Source organism: Panthera uncia (genome assembly GCF_023721935.1).
Source record: "Panthera uncia isolate 11264 chromosome B2 unlocalized genomic scaffold, Puncia_PCG_1.0 HiC_scaffold_24, whole genome shotgun sequence".
Lineage (NCBI taxonomy): Eukaryota > Metazoa > Chordata > Mammalia > Carnivora > Felidae > Panthera > Panthera uncia.
In genome coordinates this window covers 116,914,051-116,936,067 of record NW_026057580.1, presented here as the reverse complement: position 1 = coordinate 116,936,067, position 22,017 = coordinate 116,914,051, and the positions used below count along the sequence as shown (strand labels likewise).

At 50.4% G+C, this 22,017-nt stretch overlaps 1 protein-coding gene across 3 annotated transcripts in view; it reads left to right on the top strand.

Annotated features, from left to right (window-relative positions):
- The window catches only part of RPS6KA2 (ribosomal protein S6 kinase A2), a 344,268-nt gene that overhangs the window by 191,463 nt on the left and 130,788 nt on the right, over nt 1-22,017 (top strand). The gene's annotated exons all lie outside the window — the stretch shown is intronic.

The window sequence follows — 22,017 nt, the reverse complement described above, 5'->3', positions numbered from 1 at the left end:
TGACCCGAGCTGAAGTCAGACGCTTAACCGACTGAGCCCCCCAGGCGCCCCTGCCTTAACGTCTTCACTGGCACATACTGCTTTTTTCTTTGACAGCCTGTGCTGTTGAGACTGGTGACAATAGGACTTCAGTAGTTGACGTGAGAACAGACGAGGTGACTCTCAAAATGAACGGGCCGTGATCATTTTGTAGGTGCACAAGGGAGGGACAAGAGGTACAAACCGGAGGCCCTGACGGGGCTCCTCCTTACTAGGGGTGACGGGCACGGCGAGTCGTGGGGGCACAGCGCCCGCCTTCCCGTTACTGTCTCCACTTCCGTGCAGAGTGAGGGGAACCTGGCCCCTCTTCCCAGCTATGAGTGCAGCCTTCCGCCCCCGCTTCTTGTGCCGCACCCCGTCCAGCCCCTCTGGGGACCCTCCCTCCACCCCCGTGTCGTCCCCTACCCTGGCTGGCTGTCCCTCGGCCCCTCCTCCCACACCCAGCCTCCCCCTTTGCTGGAGCCCCTCCAGGGCGTGGGTCCAGAGCTGCTTTCCCGGAGGACTCTGGCTCTGGAGCACGGACACCTGGGCGGAGAAGCCCTGTGGGGTTGGGGGCAGAGAGGTCGGCAGTGCCGCGAGGCCCTGGAAGGAGTGGACTGTGCCACCCTGGGTCCTCGCCCAGAGGGCGGTTTGTGTTCAAGATCCATCCGGAGGGAAGGAAGGTGTCGGCAGAGAAGCGACTTCCTTGTGGTGTGGGTTTGGTCACCCATTTCTGCGATGTTCTAGGTTTTTATCCCCCGAATCACATCCGCTCCTGCCGGGTCAGGCCCGGGTCTGGGGAGCTGCCCCAGCAGGTGCGGAGGAACGCGCCTGTCCTCGGCTGCCGACGGCGTGGGCCCGGCTCCTCTGTGCTAGCTCGGCGCTTTGTCACCATGTGTGAACTTACAGAAAACCTGCAGCTGACCTGGACCCATCAGGCTCGACCCCAGTGCCTCTGGGTCCATGGACAGCGCGCGTGGCCCCCAGGGCTGTTGTCCTGCCGTGTCCTATATGGATGCTGCCCGTGTAGCACGTGTGTTCTGGGTCGCTGTGTGTGAAGCCCTTGGAGGCCTTCGGTATTAACCAAACACTCACCGCGCCTAGAAATGATCTACAGGGCTTGCGTTTAGGGGGTTAAAGCGTAGGGGCAAATGGGCACGACCTGAGACTCATGGCGGGGGGAGGTAAAACCACTGTGTACGTGCAGCAAACAAAGGATGATAAAACCACACGTCAGCACGACACCGTCCTGGCAGCGGGAGCTTCACGCCTCTGAGGCTGCTGTTTGGCGAAACTTGTCCACACAACTGGTGTCTGCTCTACACTCACAGTGTGGCCGATACGAGCGTCGTCCCGCCATAGGGATTGTGGAAAAAACAAGACAAATCGTTTCTATCACTTAAAATTTTTCAAAAGCTGCAAAAGTATCTTTTTAAAAACGTTTACTTTTGAGAGAGAGCGCGAGCAGGGGAGGGGCAGAGAGAGAGGGAGACACAGCATCCCGAGCAGGCCCCAGAGCCGTTGGCACAGAGCGGGACGCGGGGCTCGAACTCACGGACCGCGAGATCATGACCTGAGCTGAAGTCGGACGCTCAACCGACTGAGCCACCCAGGCGCCCCTACGTTTATTTATTTTTGAGAGACAGAGAGAGACAGCATGAGCAGGGGAGGGGCAGAGACAGAGGGAGACACAGGATCCCGAGCAGGCTCCAGAGCTGTCGGCACAGAGCTGGATGCGGGGCTCGAACCCAGGAGCGGTGAGATCATGACCTGAGCCGAAGTCGGACGCTCAGCCGGCTGAGCCCCCCCAGGCGCCCCAAAAGCTGTAAGATCGCTTAAGAGGTTCAGAAGCTATCAACATTTTAAACTCCCAGAAATTTTTAAATATAATGCATAGCAGCAATTTTTAAAAACTGAGAAACCAGAAAGGCCAATAAGGATTTGTGCTTTAGAGCTTGTGCTTCCAGAAGAATAAGTGTAATTCCAGGAAGGTGGCTTTTGAGACAGCTCTGAAGGCAGTTTCCCATGAAATGTGAAAGCCTCCCAACTCCAAATGCTGGGTTTTTGTGACAGATCATCTCACGTTAACACTGATGTGCCCGAGGCTGCTTCCGGGCTGGTGGAGGGAGTGGTGGCCGTGGAGGGACGAGTGGTGGCCGGTGGACAGCAGCCAGGATCTGCCACGGTTCCCTGTGCGCGCGTGGCCCCCGGACGTGCCTCCTGCAGTCCCCCACTCCAGTTCAGCCTTTGTGGGCCAACAACGGTGTCCTTCCTCCGTGGTTGAGGCAGGAAGGTGGCGGCTTCCCTAAAGTTCCAGACGGCCGGTGGTTCATTCCGACCTGACCTGACGTGCCCGTGTCCAGGACTTTCCTTAGCTCACAAGGAGAGGGCCACCCCGTGTGATATCTTCAGAAGTCTTAAGACGCTTTTCTTACCCCTCCGTCCGTCCCGTGACACTTCCTCCTCGTTTTCCCTCCCCTCCGCGAGCTCCCCCGCGTGCTGCGTGACCAGTGAGCCACAACCTGGGAAGCACCTGTCAGCATGGACGGGATGTTCTTTGCACCTTGTGGACGGTCAGCTGAGACGGATCCTTTAGTTACTAGAGCCGAAATTCTACAAAGGCAGGTGAGGAGCACGGCCATGTGTCCCGCTGGGACTCCGTTGGCAGGAGACACGGACGACGTAAGGAGAGGAGGGGCCCGGGCTCAGGGCTGCCCGCTGAGTCTCCGTCAGCCCGGGGAGTGCGACAGAGCCCAGCCCCAGAGTCCACACCGGGGAGCTGGCCGAGTGTGCCGGCGTGGACCCACGGCATCCTCGGCCAGTTGGGAGGCTGGATGATGGCCCCAGAAGGGGTCCATCGGAGTCCTGACCCCAGGGCCCTGTAAACGTGACGGTATTTGGCAAAAGGCACTTTGCAGATTGAATTAAGTGGAGGGTCGTGAGGTGGACAGTCCTGGACGATCCGGGGGCCCTGGGGCATCACCTGTCCTTCCAAGACGGAGGTCGGGGGAGATTGAGACGAGGGAGCAGAGGACACGATGGGGGAAGAGCCAGAAGCTGGAAGCCAGGGGACCCGGCCGTCCAGGAGCCTCCAGGAGGGCCCAGCCCTGTCCACACCAGGGACACCGGCTTTGGACTCCTGGCTTCCAGAACCGTCGGAAAAGTCCGTGTTCTTGTCAGCCACTGAGTTTGTGGCGATTCGTCCCAGCAGCAGATGGACGGGCACCGGAGGTCAGTTGGTTTTGAGTTGCACCCCCAGTCGTGGGGGAGGTGGCATCCACGAGGGTCCTCAGCTCTGAGCCTGAGCGCCTGCAGGGCGTCTCGGGGCCGCCGTGTGGGGGTCCCACACCGTGCGAGGCTGGTGGCCGACCACCCAGCACGAGCCGTGGCCATGGCTTTCTCAGAGGCTCTCGGGGCGCCTGGGAGGCCCTGCCTAACCATCGCTCAGGCAGTAAAGGTCTGGGGAGCACTCTCCCGAGGGATGAAGCTTCTGCTCATGGAGCTGGTGGTCTCGTGGGGGAAGAGGAAAAAGCCAGATCGACCGAGCAAAATGTACCGACAGTGACGGGGTTGTGGAGAAAGGCCACACGCAGTGAGCGGGAAGCCAGGGGGACAGAGGAGAGCAAGCTCTGATAGGGTGGCCCGGGGAAATGTCTCAGTCTCGGGGCCATTTTAGCAGGGGGAACAGAGCGGGGACACAGCTCCCAGTGTCTCTGTTCCTCGGGGAGAAGCAGGTGCATGCGTCCTGAGGGGGGCAGCTGCAGGCCGGCACACCCAGAGCAGGAGGACCAGCGCTTGCGCGGGGAGGGGGGCTTGCAGCTTGGAGGGGTCGGATCTCAGCCTACAGGCAGCGACACCCCAAACGGGGTCCTTCTGGGGAGTGACAGGGCTCTGCGTGCCTCGGAAAGCCCCTCCCAGATGGGGTGCGGGAAGCGGACCCCTGGGTGGCGGGGGGGGGGGGTTGGAAAGGAAAGCTGCATTTGATGAGGGAGGCAGGCCCTGGCCCCCGTGTAAGTGAGAGAGGGGCCGTGGGCCCTGTCCCATGGAGGCCCTGATGGGCCTCAGTGGGGAGATCCCAGGGTGCCTGCTGGGATTCACGTTGGGCTCTCCTTCCCAGGGGACAGTGCGAGGTGCCCCCAGACAGCCACGCGCTTTGCACGATAGCGCGGAAGACAGAAGGGCTTCGGGAAGCGCGAGTTTCCCCTCACGCCGCGCTCGGTTTGCAGCGTGGAGCCGCACCTCCCGCCGGCCCTGGCCCCCGTCCGTCCACGGGCCCGTCACACACCATGTCGGAGGCACTGGTGGGAGGCCGTAAGTGCAGAGGCAGGCATGTGTCTGGCCTGGACGTTTTCCTGATTGTGACGGTCAGACTTCCCCTCCAACTTCAGAAATCCGGACACACGTTTTTCATCAAAGACTTGAAGTATTAAGGAAAGGTCCTGAAAGGTTGATAAGAACGGACGGCTCGTTTTCCGCAGGCTGTGCCTCCTCTGTGTGTTCTGAAGGCACGAAACAACTACTTATTTTTAAAAAGAAATAGTCGGGGCACCCGGGGGGCTCAGTTGGTTCAGCGTCCGGCTTCGGCTCAGGTCATGATCTCATGATCTGTGGGTTCGAGCCCCACGTTGGGCTCTGTGCCCACAGCTCGGAGCCTGGAGCCTGCTTTGGATTCTGTGTCTCCCTCTCTGTCTGCCCCTCCCCTGCTCGTGCTCTGTCTCTCTCTCTCTCTCTCTCTCAAATAAATAAACACTAAAAAAGAAATAATCAAGGGATGGGTGTGGAGAAGAGTGAGGAGGGGGAAGGAAGAGGAGGGAAGGTGGGGAGCACAGTCAGCAAAGGGGTCGGAGCAGGGACGGGGGGCAGACATACAGAGAAGGGGCGTGGAAGAAAGACAAGACTGACACAGAGAAGATTCGGTCGTGGCCACTTGGGAGGAAAAATCATCAAAACGTGGGAAGAAGTCACGCTGTCCTGAGCGTGACCGCAGCACGACAGGCGGGAACTCGGCGGGAACGGGCAGAGGGTGCCCTGTAACCTACGTTGGAGACACAGGACTGCTCGAAGCCAAGAGGAAAGGGCAGGGGCACGGAGCAGGGGCACCGGACGGAGCTCCTCGAGTCTGGGCCCCTCGCCCTGGTTCATAGCTGGAGCACAGAGCCGAGCAGAGGTGCAGGATGTGATTCTGGAGCGAATTCGGCTTGTGTACCGGCGGCTTCTGCTTTTCCGTGGTCCTCTCACCAGGTGCTCGTTGCAGGGAGGGTAGACGCCTGTCGGCAGATGCGGGGAGGGGTGCCTGGGATATATCACACCTGGCAGACAGGGGGTCGGGGACAGGCTGAGCCGCGAGCTTCCCCAACGGGACCCGGGAGTCTCCCCCAGACTCTTCTCAGGGGGGACAACCAAGCTCCCTCCTGCTGCCCCCGGTGGGCAGAGCTCTGGCCTGCAGGGGTGGCAACATCAAAGAAAAACCAGAGGGCAGAAAACACCCAGACGGGACTTGGAGAGGGACTTTGGAGAGCAAGTCCCATCTTTGTTAATTGGCGGTGTTTGTGCTGACGTCACAGAACGCGGCAGGCCGACAAAGCAGAGGGTGTTCCTGTGTTTAGGTGACCGCGGCTGGTGTGCTCCCGGGGCGTGGGTGCCGGAGCCTTCCCCCCACCCCCACCCCCACACCCGTGGGGCGTCCCTGCCCGCGGATGGGGCCCGAGGAGTCTTCAAAAACAGATGTATGGAAACGTAAGAACGTATTGCCAACCACACAGCCCCGGACAACAGCTGCTCGGAGCCCAAGGAAGGACGAGCCCTCGTACAATGTGATCAAAGAGTCCAGAGTGGCCCCTCACACACCCTTGTTTCACTTCCCCTGGGTCTTCATGAGCCAAGCGCTCGGTGAATTTCACTCTCCTACAGTGTCCTTCGTCACCGCCAGCTCTTTCAGGTTGTGAAAACGCGGCTGGTGAAATGCACCAAGTGCCTTTCAGGGACACGTCCGTCCCTGAGACAGACCCCCGGAGCTCCTCCATCTGGGACAAAACAAGTAGACACAAAACCAGGATTCAAATGCTTATTCTTGGGGCGCCTGGGTGGCTCAGTCGGTTGAGCGTCTGACTTCAGCTCAGGTCACGATCTCGCGGTCCGTGAGTTCGAGCCCCGCGTCGGGCTCTGGGCTGACGGCTCGGAGCCTGGAACCTGCTTCGGATTCTGTGTCTCCCTCTCTCTCTGACCCTCCCCCGTTCATGCCCTGTCTCTCTCTGTCTCAAAAATAAATAAACGTTAAAAAAAATTTTTTTTAAATGCTTATTCTTCCTCTAGTCAACACGCCTTTCATGCATTTTCTGGTCCCTACAGTGAAGGGGATAGAACCATCTGAAAACTGGTTAAGGCAAGTTTTCTTGCTTAACGAAGGAGAGTATGAAGCATTCGCTCTGATGGTCCGGGGATTAAAACAGAACGATCCAATGTATGCGTATGTGTTTGTACGTGTGTGTGTGTGCGCGCGTTCGTGTACGTGACCGCGAGGTCCAGCCTCCGGATGGGGCCGGTACAGAGAGCAGGGCGGAGCCAATCTTAGAGAAGTGAAATCAGAGCCCTGTATCAGCTCGAGCCCCTGGTCCGTATTACCTGGGGACATTCAGTTGTGGGATCTAGCCAGTCCCTTTCATTGTTTAAGCCAGTTTCATTTGCGTTTTCACTCATGCAGATAAAACCGTCCTGGAGCACGCATGTGATTTCATGAGCTCTTTATAAGAACCCTAAGAAGTAGTATAATTATGCCCTTTTCACAGCTGAGAAAACGAATATTAAAAGATCACATAGCTTGACGGGGTCGTGCTGCTCGTACTGGGAATCGAGGACCAAACTCGGTTCGTTGCCTCCAAAGCAGGTGCCCTTAGCCACTAGGATGCGCATTAGAGTCAGAGCAGCGTGTTTAGACCACGTGACCTGTCCCGTGCACACTGGCCAGGAAACTGCCATCCCAGAAGTGTTTTGTGTCTAAGAAATGAGGAGGGGACTCCCTGGGGAGGTATACACTGTGTCTGAGTTCCAGCGTCCCTGGTGGGGGATGCCTTGTACGTACAGGTGCTCAGCAAGGAAGCCGTGTGTGACTGCTTCCCGTCCCTGTGCCCAGGTGGGCTCAGGAGGCTGGTTAGCGGGACCATCCCCTTCCCGGTCCAGGGTTTCCGGCCCCAAACTACTGATGGTTCCACTAAACCGCAAAGCTTTTGATGTCCCTGTAATGACAGCAGCGAGGGGCCCGTCACCACACCTGATTTCCACCTTTTGCTACTGTTTTGGGTCCTTGTGGTGTCCTCATGGCAAAGACTGCCGTGAGGGGCAGAGCCAATCGTGTGGGAAAGTACAACTGAGGCTGAGCAGATCCCCAGAGGAATTACAGCCTCGAGAAGCTTCCCTGGGAGGGGGGCTTGGTCCCACTAACGCATTTCTGTGACTGTTTCTTTCGCATCGATGGGCGTGTGTGGTAAAATATTTAACCGTTTTAGAAACAGTGATAGAATTCTGACAGAAGGGGGGCATGTCTTTATAGGATGTGTATTTGGAAAACATAATAATCATACTTTTGTGTTTCCAAACATAGGGGAAATGCTTTTTCAGAGTTTCCGGTTTAATTGAGATGGTACCTGGGGAACACTAAAGTTACATAGTTTTCATTCATTGAAAAAAACCCAAAAGGTTTATTTTATATGTTGCTAATCATTGTTTTATCCTTTTGGGGTGTTTAGTGGGTCTAAGGATACTTTTGTTCCTTTTCTGTCTCCTTTTCTTTCCCACAGTAATCTCCAGTCTAAAATCTAGATTATATAAGTAATAATATGAAAAAGTAAGCATTCAGAACAAGATAAACATGGGCGTTGATTCTGGGAATATTATTTTCCTTATTATACTTAGCTTCCCACTTCTTAAAATTATTCCGTCGTAACTCTACGTAATAACTAGATATGCATATGTTTATTTTGTGGAATAAATTTCATGAAAGCATTGTAACGTTGTTTTCTCTGCCATCATTTTCCATATGCTATCATGGCCAGATTTTTACCAGCCCTGGCTTTTAACTGTAGTGACCATATTTTGATCCATTTCTGGAAGGAATTGTTTACATACAAGAGTGTACAAAACCATGACGTACAAGATAAAGACTGACGGGCGAACCACATTTTCCGCCCCAAAGGTATCCACAAACGTGTGAGCTAAATGCCTTTGTAAGTGTTTGGCAGGAGGAAACGCGCCACCTAATTCCTAGGATCTTTTCTCTGTTAAGCATGCTGAGTTCGTTCCTTTGAATCGCGTCCTCGATGGACAACTAATGCTCTCAAAATTCAAGAAATTTGCCTTAACTCTCACCCCTCCTTCTTTGGCCATTGTCTGTGGTGACTGGATTATCTTCTTCACAGGAAGGACCAGGAGCCATTTGCCTTTTAGGTTTCATGGTATTGTCATCCTGTGCTAAGCGCCTCACAGGCTCACAGAACCCCTTCAGAATCCCTTTTTACGTGATGCTTCCCATTAAGTATTGCTGTTCCTGGCAAGCTATTTGGTAGTATAAGGTACAGTGTTGAAATAAGTAGCAAAAGGTAGGAGTGTAGAGAACAAAAATCAAAACAAGAAAAAAGAGTAAGAATGATTCGGAAAATGCGTAAAAGAAGGTAAATGAGTAAATCAGGTGATGGGAAGCTGATGAACTCGCTTTATCTTGAAGGTGGCAAGGTATTTTCTGATTAGAAGAAGATTCCAGTTTGTGAACTCCCCATTTTCAAATAATTATAAGTTAATGAAGTATACTTGATACTAAAACCTTTCTGAATGAAATCAAGATGTTGGTAATTTGTAATACACTTTAGAAACAATGTCTTATTTTGAGAGACTACATACACTAGTAGGGGAGGGGCAGAGAGAGAGAGAGAGAGAGAGAGAGAGAGAGAGAATCCCAAGCAGGCTCCAAGCTGTCAGCACAGAGCCGACTGGGGGGCTCGAGCTCACAAACCATGAGATCATGACCTGAGCTGAAACCAAGAGTCAGACGCTCAACCGACTGAGCCGCCCAGACGCCCCTATAATACATTTTTGATGTTTTGATATTCTAGGTCGTCAGTAGGAATATGAAACCTCGTGTCCACCAGTGTGGCTGCAACAACGTTCTGTTTTAAAATTTTTTTTTTTAATGTTTTTATTTATTTTTGAGAGAGAGAGAGAGAGAGAGAGAGACTGAGACCAAGTGTGAGCAGGGGAGGGGCAGAGAGAGAGGGAGACACAGAATCCGAAGCGGGCTCCAGGCTCCGAGCTCTCAGCACAGAGCCCCATGTGGGGCTCAAACCCATGAATTGCGAGATCATGACCCGAGCCGAAGTCGGACGCTCAATCGACTGAGCCACCCGGGTGCCCCAACAATGTTGTATATTAGAAGGATGATGGTGTCCCCAGGCAGCCCAGCAGTCCTTTCTGTGAAGACCCTAAAAGTAGATTGAAATCATGGTTTCTCCACGTGTCTCCTACCCTGGGACGCAGTCTTCAAACATCATGTACAGACTTTGAAGAAGAGCCACCCTGCTTGCTGGTGATGGGGGGGGGAAGGTGTTCACCTCCCTGTGGTCTCCCCTCCCCCCGTGGGTGAGAGGCCAGGCCACAGGACCCCGGGGTCCCAGAGAAACCCAGTGTGGAGGCTACCAGTTTAGACAAATGATCCCATAGCAGAGGACCTACCATGAACCTGCTTACCTCTGCCGTCTCCACCCATCTGCTCGAGTGGAGACAACAGACCCCCTGCCCCCCCCCCCCCCCCCCGCAAGCATTTTCCAGAGGCCAGGGGACATTGGGCTGAATTTGGGCTGACCCTATTATACATTCTGGAGGTTGTGCTTCAGAATAAATTCCCAGCCCTAAATCGTCCAGTTCTTTCTGATCAGTTCATTTTCCTCTTTCATGTTTCAAAAACTTTTGAAATCCAATACAGTTAACCTACAGTGTGATACTAGTTTCGAGTGTGCAATATAGTGATTCAACACTTCTGCGCAACACCCAGTGCTCATCAGGATACGTGTGCTCGTAATCCCCTCCACCTGTTTCCCCCACCCCCCAGCCCCCCTCTTCTGGTGACCACCATTTCCTCCTCTATAGTTAAGAGTCTGTTTCTTGGTTTGTCTCTCTCTCTCTTTCCTTTGCTCCTTTGTTTTGCTTCTAAACTTCCGCATGTGAGTGAAATCATATCATATTTGTCTTTCTTTGACTTACTTCACTTAGCATAATACTCTCTAGCTCCATCCATATCATTGCAAATGGCAAGATGGCATTCTTTTTATGGCTGAGTAATATTCCAGTGTGTGTGTGTGTGTGTGTGCGTGTGTGTGTATACACCACATCTCTACCCACTCATCCGTCGATGGACACTTGGGCTGCTTCCATAATTTGGCTATTGTAAATAGTGTTGCTGTAAAGGACGCTGGTATCCCTTCGAATTAGGGTTTTTGTATTCTTTGCGTAAATACCTAGTGCAACTACTGGGTCGTAGGGTAGCTCTGTTCTTAACTTTGTGAGGAACCTCCACGCTGTTTTCCACAGTGGCCGCATCACTTTGCATTCCCGCCAGCAGTGCACGTGGGTGCCATTTTCTCCACGTCCTCACCGACACTTGTTTCCTTCTTTTCTAGTCTTCAAAAAAAATATCTCTAGCTTCCTGGTTGCTTGGACTTGGGAATAAACATAGCTTTATGTCTAAATACGTTTCCGATATGGAAGAAACAGGATAAACACCTAAGGAATAATTCCACATCCATGGGGGGATCTGGTTGAAGGCCAACAAGTTGAGAAAGCTTTTCCTTGAAGAAGAAATAGAGCGAGAAACAAATGAGAGGAAGTTCTGCAAGACTCAGGGGAAAAAAGCCTTTAGACCCTTTCACCAATTTCAGAAGGTTGCCTCTCTCTGTGTGGTATCCGCACACATATGCTTTTATGTGCCTTTCAGATCCAAACAGTCGTCAGAATGTTATCTGTCCCCTGATTTTTGTCTCCCTAACAGATGGACGTAATCCCAAGCCTGTAACTGGAAATTCTCGGGTGGGGATTTGCTTCTCCCACATACCGATCGGTTGATAAATTAGATGTGAGAATCTTGATTCCAGCATTTTTTTATTTTTGTAACACCAAACTGGACTAAGTTTACAGGGACATAGGGATACTTGCACCAGCATATGAGTGGACAGAGGGACCCAGCTTGTATACCTGTGAGTGCCTGCGTTTTTGCAGGGGCCAAGGGAGCATCCGTCATGCCCTGGGGGTGGGGGGGACTCCATAGCCTAATTATGTCCTCCTTTCCATCCTAAATCCTCTCGCAGTGTCTACAAGCAGATATCCTGGGGAAACTGCCCGTCGTGACTTCAGCCAAGGCCTCCTAGGACCTTTGTGAAAAAGTCTATAGTTTTTTCTGAGCATTGAGTCCAAATTTGAGATTAGATGTGGGAGAAGAAGGTACCGTGCGCCGTGTTTAAGTTGCGCTGTCATAAAAGGCGCCAAGAAAGTCCCTTCTTTGAAACTCCTCAGGATTGTTTGGTTCTAAATTCCCTTGAGTATCAGGACTTTTTTCTGTTTGTTTTTTTTTTTTATAAACAACTTTATGAGATCTAATGCACATACCAGCAAGGTCACCCAGATAAAATGTGCAACTCGGGGGCACCTGGGTGGCTCAGTCGGTTGAGCTTCCGACTTCAGCTCAGGTCATGATCTCACGGTCTGTGAGTTCGAGCCCCGCGTCAGGCTCTGTGCTGACAGCTCGGAGCCTGGAGCCTGCTTCAGCTTCCGTGTCTCCCTCTCTTTCTGACCCTCCCCCATTCATGCTCTGTCTCTCTCTGTCTCAAAAATAACTAAACATTAAAAAAAATGTTTTTAAAAATGTGCAACTCAGAGGTTTGTAGCCTATTCATGGAGCTGTGCAGCCATCAACGCACTCGAGAACATTCCTCACCCCCAGAGGAACTTCTGGACAATTGCTACGACACCTGTTTTCTCCTCCACTGGCATCCAATAGCCCTAGGGAGCTACTGGTAACTTTCTATCTCTGCAGATTGGCCTACTTTGGGTCTTTCCTACACGTGGTGTTTTGTGACTGGCTTCGTGCACTTACCATAATCTCTTTAAGGCTCATCCATTGTTGCCAGACGTGGACACATACGTGTGGCCAGAGCACATATTGTTTACCTAGTAGTCAGCTCACAGCTGCATTTTTCTCACTTTTTGGCTTTTGTGATTAATGCTGCTATGAGCAACTTTCTGTGTGGACACAAGTTTTCCTATGTCTTGGCTATGTACCTAGAAATGGAATTACTGAATCAGATCGTAAGTCTGCGTTTAAGCTTCTGAGGACCCTCCAGGCTGTTTCCCAAAGTGGCTGCCGCATTGTTGTTCCCAGGGGCAGTGAGGGAGGGTCAGATTTCTCACCGCCGCTTGCTATGTCAGTGTCACTCACTGTTTTGGTGACACCCATCGTCGTGGGTGTGGAGTGGTATCATTGTGGCCAAGTTGTGTTTCCCAACTGACTCGTGGCATCGAGCGTCTTTTTGTGTGCTGATTGGGCATCTTTTCTTTGGGGTCATGTCTATTCGGATCTCTTGACCGTTTTTAAATTTTAGGTGATTTTTTGAATTTATGAAGTTGTAAGAGTTATTTCTATCTTCTGGATACAAGTCACTTATCAGATACATTATTTGCAGGTATCTCCCGCCATTTTGTGGGGTGTCTTCACCTTCTTGATGATGTCACTTGCAGCCATGTAGCCTTAACGTCCACGCTAGCTGTCGTTCTGCTGTGATTTGCACTCTCTTCGAAGGCCCTTTGCAACGCTTCTTAGACACCCAGGTTTCCAGTAGGGTGTTGTGTTCAGGATACATTTGTGCAGAACGAAATCCTCGCGGCTACTTGCTTTTCTCATGTCTGTTTAGTTTGGTTCCCCGGGGCCGGACAGGGAGGCATATTTCCAAGGACTTGATTTTAACTCTCCATAAGCACTCAGGTCTATGGGTCTCGAGAGAAATAGTGTCAGACAGCCGAATCTACTTAAATGGTTCGATGTGTACCATTTTGTTTTCAGCTGGGCAGGGACTGCTGACCCCACAACCCTGGGCTGTAGCTATAACAAAAAAGAACCGAAGACCCTAACTTGGGGAGTCCGCCTTGCTCCCGTCTGCGTGGCCGCCTTGGGCTGGCTGTTTTCCTAGACGCTAACCATGGTTCTGAACCTCCAGTGAGGAATCAGCCCAGAGGCCAGCAGTCTGATGCCAGGTTTGTGACTTTGTGCCTTAAGCTAAGTTCACATCAACCTGCAAAGTAACCAACTTTCTGTTCGGGCGGCCGTGTCTTGGGCAGGCTGATGCCTTTATGTCTTAATCATTAATCACGCGTTTTCATTTCAAGTCTTATTACCATAGAAAGCAGCCTTTTGCCTTGTTCTTTTTGATAAAATGTATACGCTACTGTTATTTTTATGTCACCTCTGAAACATCCCAGTTGAATGCATAGAGGGGAGTGTGAGAGAGTTTCTGCATGTTCTTCTATTTAAAATGCCACCCCCACATGCCCTTTCCTGTTGCAATCCTACTGTCCGTGTTAATTTTGTGCTATAATGTCACATCAAATTTAAGTGCCAAGATGGAAAGCATGATATTATAAAACTTAAGTAGGAATAGCTAATAGAGACTTAGAAATATAAATTCTGATATCCTAATTGGATTAAACCTTAACAAGCAGTTTTTAAGTTCCAAGCCAGAACTTTAGGACCCCATATCTAAACTCATCTTTTAGGCTAAGTGATGACTCATACGTTACCTTTTAGGAGCTTACGATCTAATTAAGAAGATAAGGGCAATATCCTGGAGATAATTTCAGATGCTGTAAGACTTCATGTCCCGTGTGGCATAGATCACAGCAGGCACCTGGTCTAACCTAGTGTAAAACTGCAAGTTTTGAAGAAAGGAAGGCGTCTGGGGGCTGAAGTCTTCCCTGATAGGATGAACAAGTGTCCCGTGACTCTGCCCTTGGTCGTTAGGAACCAGGACCCGAACGCACATGACTCGGTTGCAGATTCCGGCGTCTGTGTGGACGGAATCTTTACAGAGACCCTGACTGGCGGTGCTTCCAGGGGAGGGAGGAGAGAGATGGCGAACACCGGCATGGGAAGCTGTCCAGGGAAGAGCCCTTGACGCCCCGTGGAGGGAGGAGACAGGGCGCGGGCCCAGAGGCCGTGGGAGCCCCGCTGGTGCTCCAGATAGCACAGGCTGGCGGTCTCCTCCCTTGTCTTGAGTCGTGTGACCGCTGTGCTCTGGAAATGCGTGCTTCCCCGGAGCTCACGTATCCGTGCTCGAGCACGTTCTGTGTTCCGTTTGAGCCTCGGCACCGACAGCTCCGTGATGAGAGCACTTTCATGAAGTTGGCCTTGAGGATGAGGCAGGGCCCCGGGTGATAAGGTGATTTGCTGAAGGTCTGCGGCCCCAGCTCACAGGCCCCCGTGTCCCAGACTCCCCTCCGTCTCCGCGGCCCAGTCAGAAGGGCCCCCGATGCCCTCTGACCGAGGTCTGCTGTGTGACACCTTGTGATTAGCTCAGGACGCTGCAGTCACCCCGTCAGGGCACCGTGGACCCCTCTGCACAGTAGTAAATGTGGAGTTCAGTCCTTCATTTACTGCTACCTCTTTTCTCTTTCTTTCTCTCTCTCTCTCTCTCTCTCCCTCCCTCCCTCCCTCCCTCCTTCCTTCTTTCCTTTCTTCCCTCCCTCCCTTTTCCTTTCTTTCTGTCATTGTCTTTCTTTCTTTTTCTTTCTTTCTCCCTCCCTTCTTCCTTCTTTCCTTTCTTCCCTCCCTCTTCTTCCTTCCTTCCTTCCTTCCTTCCTTCCTTCCTTCCTTTCTCTCTCTCTGTCTTTCTCCCTCTGGAGCTCTTTTTTCTTTTTTCTCTTTCTTTTTCTCTTTCTTTCTCTCTTTTCTTTCTTTCTTTCTTTCTTTCTCCCTCCCTTCTTCCTTCTTTCCTTTCTTCCCTCCCTCCCTTTTCTCTTTCTTCCTCCCTTCCTTCCTTTCTTCCTTCCTCTCTCTCTTTTTCCCTCCCTCTCTTTTCTTTCTATTTTTCTCTCTTTCTTTGTCTTTCTTTCCCTTTATTTTTCTTTCTTTCTCTTTCTTTCTCCCTCCCTTCTTCCTTCTCTCCTTCCCTCCTCCCTCCCTTTTCCTTCCTTCCTTCTTTCTTTCTTTCTTTCTTCCTTTCTTTCTTTCTCCCTCTTATTTTCTTTCTCTCTCTTTCTTTCTTTCTTCCTTTCTTTCTTTCTCCCTCTTATTTTCTTTCTCTCTCTTTCTTTCTTTCTTCCTTTGTCTCTTTATTTTCTCCCTTTCCTTTCCTTTCCTTTTCCACAGGCTCACTCCAAACCACCAAATAGGTCACATAAGCAATCCTGTCTTGGGGGGAAAGTTTTAAAAGAAAGTAAGATGTTTTCTTACTTTTTATCAGTGAACTGTGATGTTCCCATTTAAGTAAACTTGAAACTTCCAAACACTGGTTTTAAAGCAATTATTTCCTAGACCGCTTGTTCAAATCACATCTCAACACCAGAGCTGTCTACAAGGGGAAAGTGTTAGTGGCCATGCATTTTGAAATAGTGTTGCTCATGGTTAAAAACTTCAAATTGGAACAGCCTCCTCCTGGGAATGTTGTCACAGAACGTTGGGAAGAGGGCAACTCTGCCTTATTTTATTACATCCCCCCTTTTCACCAATAAATGTTGCCTTTTATCCCTCTTATTTTGTGGTCCTTCCCTGTGTTCCTGGTGACCTTTAGAAGAGGGATGCGTAGGGAGAAGTTCTTAGCTGCAGTCCCACGCCTTCCGCCTTGTACACAGGGCAGTTACCCCGTCTCTACCGCCGGATTGACAGGTGTTGGGGGAGGGTCCTTGGCTTCTCCACCCTCCCTGACATCAGATCCTGAGCAACAGGACGAGGGGGTTCATTTGGGATGGGCTCCCCACAAGGCTCCGCCACACTGAGGACCGTCGGTGATGCTGTGGCTGTCTAACTTGTACTTCAGCTCAGCTTGACCTTGCTTGCGTCCTTCACGGCGCCCCACCAATTACAGGTGTCGGAGGGAGGGGAAATCCACGGACGAAATCCTCCCCACGACCTTTCAGAAACCCAGCTGTCTCCCGGTAAAGGTGTTGGGTGTCCTTGACAACAAAAGGAACCCTGGGCAGTGGCCGTCCCCATGCCTGTCCCGTTCCGGAGTCAGATGAAGCCCACGTCTGACACCAGCCCCCTGTTTCTGGCAGATCAGGACCTGGAAGGAAGGCACCCTGCCCTCCCTTGGCGGCGCCCTGCCCCCACACTCTCAGGCTGTACCATGTTCCTGATGGTAGGGAGCACAGTCCTGTCTGGAATCGCCACAGCCCACACGGGCAAGGACAGATGTGATGGATCTCCGCCATAATGTGGGTCACGCAGAGACAGCTCAGAGACCGAGACTTAGCGGGAGGAAGGATGTAGAATGTTCCATTCTTCATACCCGGGTGCCCTTCTATACCAAAGGCTGGTGTTATTTCAGAAGAACTAACAAGCTGTGTTGGTTTCAGTGAATGTCTGTGTCTGCAAACACTGAGATCTCTTAGGCCTTCAGCAAACTCACTCAGAGAGGGAAAGCCGGACGAGTTCCTAGGTGCCCCTTGTCGCTGCAAAATGAACAAAATCCTTTCGATTTTTTTTTTTGAAAGGAACGGTTTTATTTGAGCCCAAGCGAGGACACCTGCCGGGGATACACAATCTTCACGAAGAAGAGAGCGAAGGAACGTGTGAGACAGGACTGTGTGTGTTTTTGTGCCATCAAGAATTAGGAACCCTCAGGAGCAAGGCCATTCCAGGAAACTGCAGAAAATTGATCTCATGCTTGCCGGACGGGCAAGGTCGCAGGCTTCCCGGCTTGGGAACCCAGGGAGATTTTTACTCTCTAGTTTGAAATGTTTCTTTGAGGCCACTTGCTAACAAAGCAGATGTCCGATGCGAGCTCAGGGCAGAAACAGAGCCCGCGCTTTGAAGTTTGCTGAAGTCGTTGTGACCTTGGTAAGAGCACAGCTTCCCTTGAAAATGTCCTGAATCCCCGTGACCAGCATCTTGCTCTCCACATCCCACACCCCGGCTGGGCCCCTTGCTGTGCAGAACACGTGCTCAGTTCAATAAACAGAAATACCGACTTCACTCCTTTTCCAATTTCTATTGTCAAATACTTCAGACATACATGCAAATTTAAAAATATCATAGCAAACACTTATTTCCTCATAATTCAGCCCAAGAAATAAAACGTTGTCGATATAGGTGACCCCGCATTTACACCTCCCTGATCTCATTCCGGTCCGTCACCCAGAGGTGACCCTTGTCCTGGATCTAGCGTCATCGTCCCGATCTATTTCTTCGTCTTCTTACTGTATATCTCCGGACACTATTTCCTGTTGTTTGGGGGCGGCTTATGTGTGTATGGTCAGATGCACCTGTTCTATTTTTGTTTTAAGTTTTTAATGTTTATTTATTTTTGAGACAGAGACAAAGCCCGAGCCGGGGGGAGGGCAGAGACAGAGGGGGGACACAGGATCTGCAGTGGCTCCAGGGCTCATATTCTGATACGACTCGTCCCATGTTACATTGATGACATATGTCCACGTCTGTCACCGCAGGTTGGTTCCCTATGCTGGCTTGCATGTGGGTTCCTGCTACCTACGATATGAACGTTTCGTTCTGTGGACGGGCGCCGTTGTGTTTTTCTATGTTTATTGAGAGCGATGCTGCTCAGATGCCCTGGCACGTCGCTCCTTGTGCCCATGGAGTGGGGGGCGTTTTCTAGGGCACAGACCTGGGGCTGGCAGGTGGTGTCCCTCTGCGGCTCGAACTCACGCCGCTGGGTCCCCTGCGTCTGGCGCTCCCCTGCCGCTGGCCGGTTTGACTTCTAGTTTCCTAGTCTCCTTTTCTCCGTCTCTTTTAGGTGGTTTATGGGGAACTCCTTGCATATTCTGCACAGGAATTCATGAGTTGTGTGTGTTATAAGTAGCATCCAGGGTGTGGCCTGTCTTCTAACCTTTTTGTGCAGAAGCTTTGAATTTTTTATGTAGCTGAATTTATCGATCTTTTTCTTGATGGCATGTGCTTCCTGTGATAAGAAGTCTTCCTTACTCTGAAGTCATAAAGCGAATTTGTTTTTATCTAAAACCTTTAAAGTGTTATTATTTCTAACCGTTTGGCCTTTAACTGCTTGAGATGCATTATTTGTCTAGTCTGAGATATGAAACTAATTCTGCATTCCATTGTTTTGGAATAAGATAACTGGTTTCTCAGCCCCACTTACGGAATTGTCCGTGATTTCTGCACTGACTGTGACGGCCACTCTGTCACACTGTATGCTCCCCTAGAAGCGGTGGGTCTAGTTCGGTTCCGTTTGTCTAACCTGGGCCAAAACCACACTGTCTTATTTGCTATTTTTTAATGGTTTTATTTATTTTTGAGAGAGGGAGAGAGATTGAGAGGGAGAGCATGAGTGGAGGAGAGAAAAAGGAAGACACAGAATCTGAAGCAGGCTCCAGGCTCCGAGCTGTCAGCACAGAGCCCGACGTGGGGCTCAAACCCACAAACCGCAAGATCGTGACCTGAGCCGAAGCTGGATGCCCAACCGACTGAGCCACGCTGGTGCCCCCTGTCTTATTTGCTATTGGCGTAAAATAAGCCTCAGTATCGAATTCAGTGGGGCTCTCCTACCGTCACATTGTTTTTCTTCCCTATCACCTTGCGTTTATGCTCCCAAAGTTTTTAGAGACAGCTCACCCTTGACTCCACTGTATCCTAACTGGATTAACTCACTTTCAAACTAAACGTGATGTTTTATGTGGCGATGTTTTATAAGCAGTGGAGAGCTATATGGATTTGAGTCGTGGATACTCACACTGTGAAAATATTGAGGTTTATGTGGATTTAAGAGCATTTTATGTATTTCGTGTATCTACAAGGATGTAACTTGCTCACAAGTAGAGAAGTGGGGGTTGATTTTTGTTACTTGCCCTGTGTCATGTCATGTAGCCTGCGGCACTCAGTAAATATTACCACGTGGAATCACCCGTCAGTCAGGCTCAAGGCAGACCCGTTAGCTGTGTCTGTGTTTGTGTTGGTTTTCTAACTCCTTTCTTCATTTATCACCATTTTTTTTTTTTTTGCGGTGAGGGCAAGGTGTTTCTTGCGTCCTTTTTTCTCTCTCTTTCCCTTAAGAAATACAGGACACACAGAGTATTTCAATCAACTACTCCCTATTTCTACTAGACGGAAGCCAGGCAGATTTCAACAGGAAAAACTGTAATAAAAATGACTAGGTTTAAAATGTAACTAAACACTGATTTGATAAGACCGTTTGCAAAACGCACGAGCGTCTCATTTGCTTTTGTCACTGATTTCCACGCGTTTGAAATTTCATTTCGCTTTCAAACGTCTCGAGGAAGCTTCATCATTTAACCCTGAAAATGGGGTAAATACGGCAACTTTTGTGCTGTAAGTTATCACTTCGTTCTCCCATTTATTCAGCCGGCCTTCGGGCCTGAAGCTCTGGCAGGCTCTTGCCCAAAGATCAGTGAGGCACTCTCCTGGCGCTCACAGATCTGAAATCCATCAAGAATAAGCCATGCGCCCGAATTCCCGAGGCACTGTGTCCAAGAGGACAAGTTAGATGAACTCAGATAGGAAAAGTCACATCTGACTGGAGTGACTCATTCATTTCTGCATCAAACAAGCCTTTATTGAGTTTCTGCGAGTGCCAAGCACTGCCTGGGGGAACCTCCCAGAATGAGGCGGAAACCGTCTCTGTGCCCTTGGAGCCCGCGGTCTGCTGGGGAAGACACTGAACAAGCGATTCCAGTGTGGCGGGTGGACCAGCAGACAGTGTCGTGGTGCATAGAGCTGAGGGATCTAATGTAACCGGCCAGCGGGAAGCCCGTGGAGGAGATGGCGGTGACAAGGACACAGTCAAGGGGAGGACGGAGATGCACCGGCCAGAGTCGGAGAGGTGTGCCGGGTGGGGGGAGGGGCGGCGACTTGCCGGACGTGAGCGACCTGCCCCGCGAGACTTGAGGGGTCCCGTCCCTGTGTTAGGAAATAGATGTCACTGTCATCTCAGTGCTGAACTCATCCTGGGCTAAAACCCGTCGCTAGTCCGGCTTCTCTATCCTGCAGCGTATTTGTTCTTTGACATTGAGCTTAGTTTTGTTATTGAGTTGTTGCTGTTGGTAACTTCTGCCTTCCAATCTGTCAGTGCATTTAGAGGCGTGCATTCTGTCATCCTGCAAGGGGACCGTCCCACCAGCCTCAGGAAGCGTCGTGCTTCACCCAGTAAGAGCGCCACGTAGCAGAAGGCCAAGGACACGCCCGTGGGAAGCCCCCTTCCTGGACGACGTGGATTGATCACGTCAGGTGGCTGGTCAATATGTGTCCATTTTATTCCATGTACCAGTGAGAAAACCTTATCAAGTGCCTTTCCGGAGACCAGAGAGATTTTTTTTTTTTTAATTTGAAGCCAAGTTAGTTAACGTGTAGTGTAAGTTGATGTCAGGTTAGAATTTAGTGATTCATCACTTACATAAAACACCCAGGGCTCATCCCAACAAGTGTCCTCCTTAGTGCCCCTGACCCATTTAGCCCATTCCTCACCCACCTCCCCTCCAGTAACCCTCAGTTTGTTCTCCGTATTCGGGAAACTCTCGGGGTTTGTCTCCCTCTCTGTTTTTCTCTTATTTTTCCTTCCCTTCCCCTATGTTCTTCTGGTTTGTTTCCTAAATCTCACACATGAGTGAAATCATATGATATTTGTCTTTCTGTGACTTATTTGCTTAGCATAATACCTCCCAGTTCCATCAGCATTGTTGCAAATGGCAAGATCTCATTCTTTTTGATCACTGAATTATATTCTATTGTGTGTGTATATATACGTACATATATACGTATATATATATACGTATATATACATATATGTCCTATCTTCTTTATCCATTGATCACTCGATGGACATTTGGGCTCTTTCCGTACTTTGGCTATTGTCAATAGTGCTGCTATAAACATGGGGGTGCACGTGCCCCCCTAAAACAGCACATCTGTATCCTTTGGATAAATACCTAGTAGTATTATTCCTGGGTCGTAGGGTAGTTCTGTTTTTAATTTTTGGAAGAACCTCCACGCTGCTTTCCAGAGCGGCTGTACCAGTGTGCATTCCCACCAACAGTGCAGAAGGGTTCCTCTTCCTCCACATCCTCGCCAACCTCTGTTGCTGACTGAGTTGTTGATGTTAGCCATTCTGACAGGCGTGAGGTGGTATCTCATCATGGTTTTGATCTGTATTTCCCTGATGATGAGTGACGTTGAGCATTTTTTCATGTGTCGGTTGGCCATCTGGATGTCTTCTTTGGAGAAGTGTCTATTCATGTCTTTTGCCCGTTTCTTCACTGGATTGTTTTTTGGGCGTTGAGTTTGATGAGTTCTTTGTAGATTTTGGATATTAACCCTTTATCTGATATGTCGTTTACAAATATCTTCTCCCATTCCGTCGGTTGCCTTTTAGTTTTGCTGATTGTTTCCTTCGCTGTGCAGAAGCTTTTTATTTTGGTAAGGTCTCAGTAGTTCACTTTTGCTTTTGTTTCCCTTGCCTCTGGAGACGTGTTGAATAAGAAGTTGCTGTGGCCAAGATCAGAGAGGTTTTTGCCTGCTTTCTCCTCTAGGATTTTGATGGCTTCCTGTCTTACATTGAGGTCTTTCATCCATGTTGAGTTTATTTTTGTGTCTGGTGTAAGAAAGTGGTCCGGGTTCATTCTTCTGCATGTCGCTGTCCAGTTTTCCCAGCACCACTTGCTGAAGAGACTGTCCTTATTCCGTTGAATATTCTTTCCTGCTTTGTCGAAGATTAGTTGGCCATACGTTTGTGGGTCCATTTCTGGGTTTTCAGTTCTGTTCCATTGATCTGA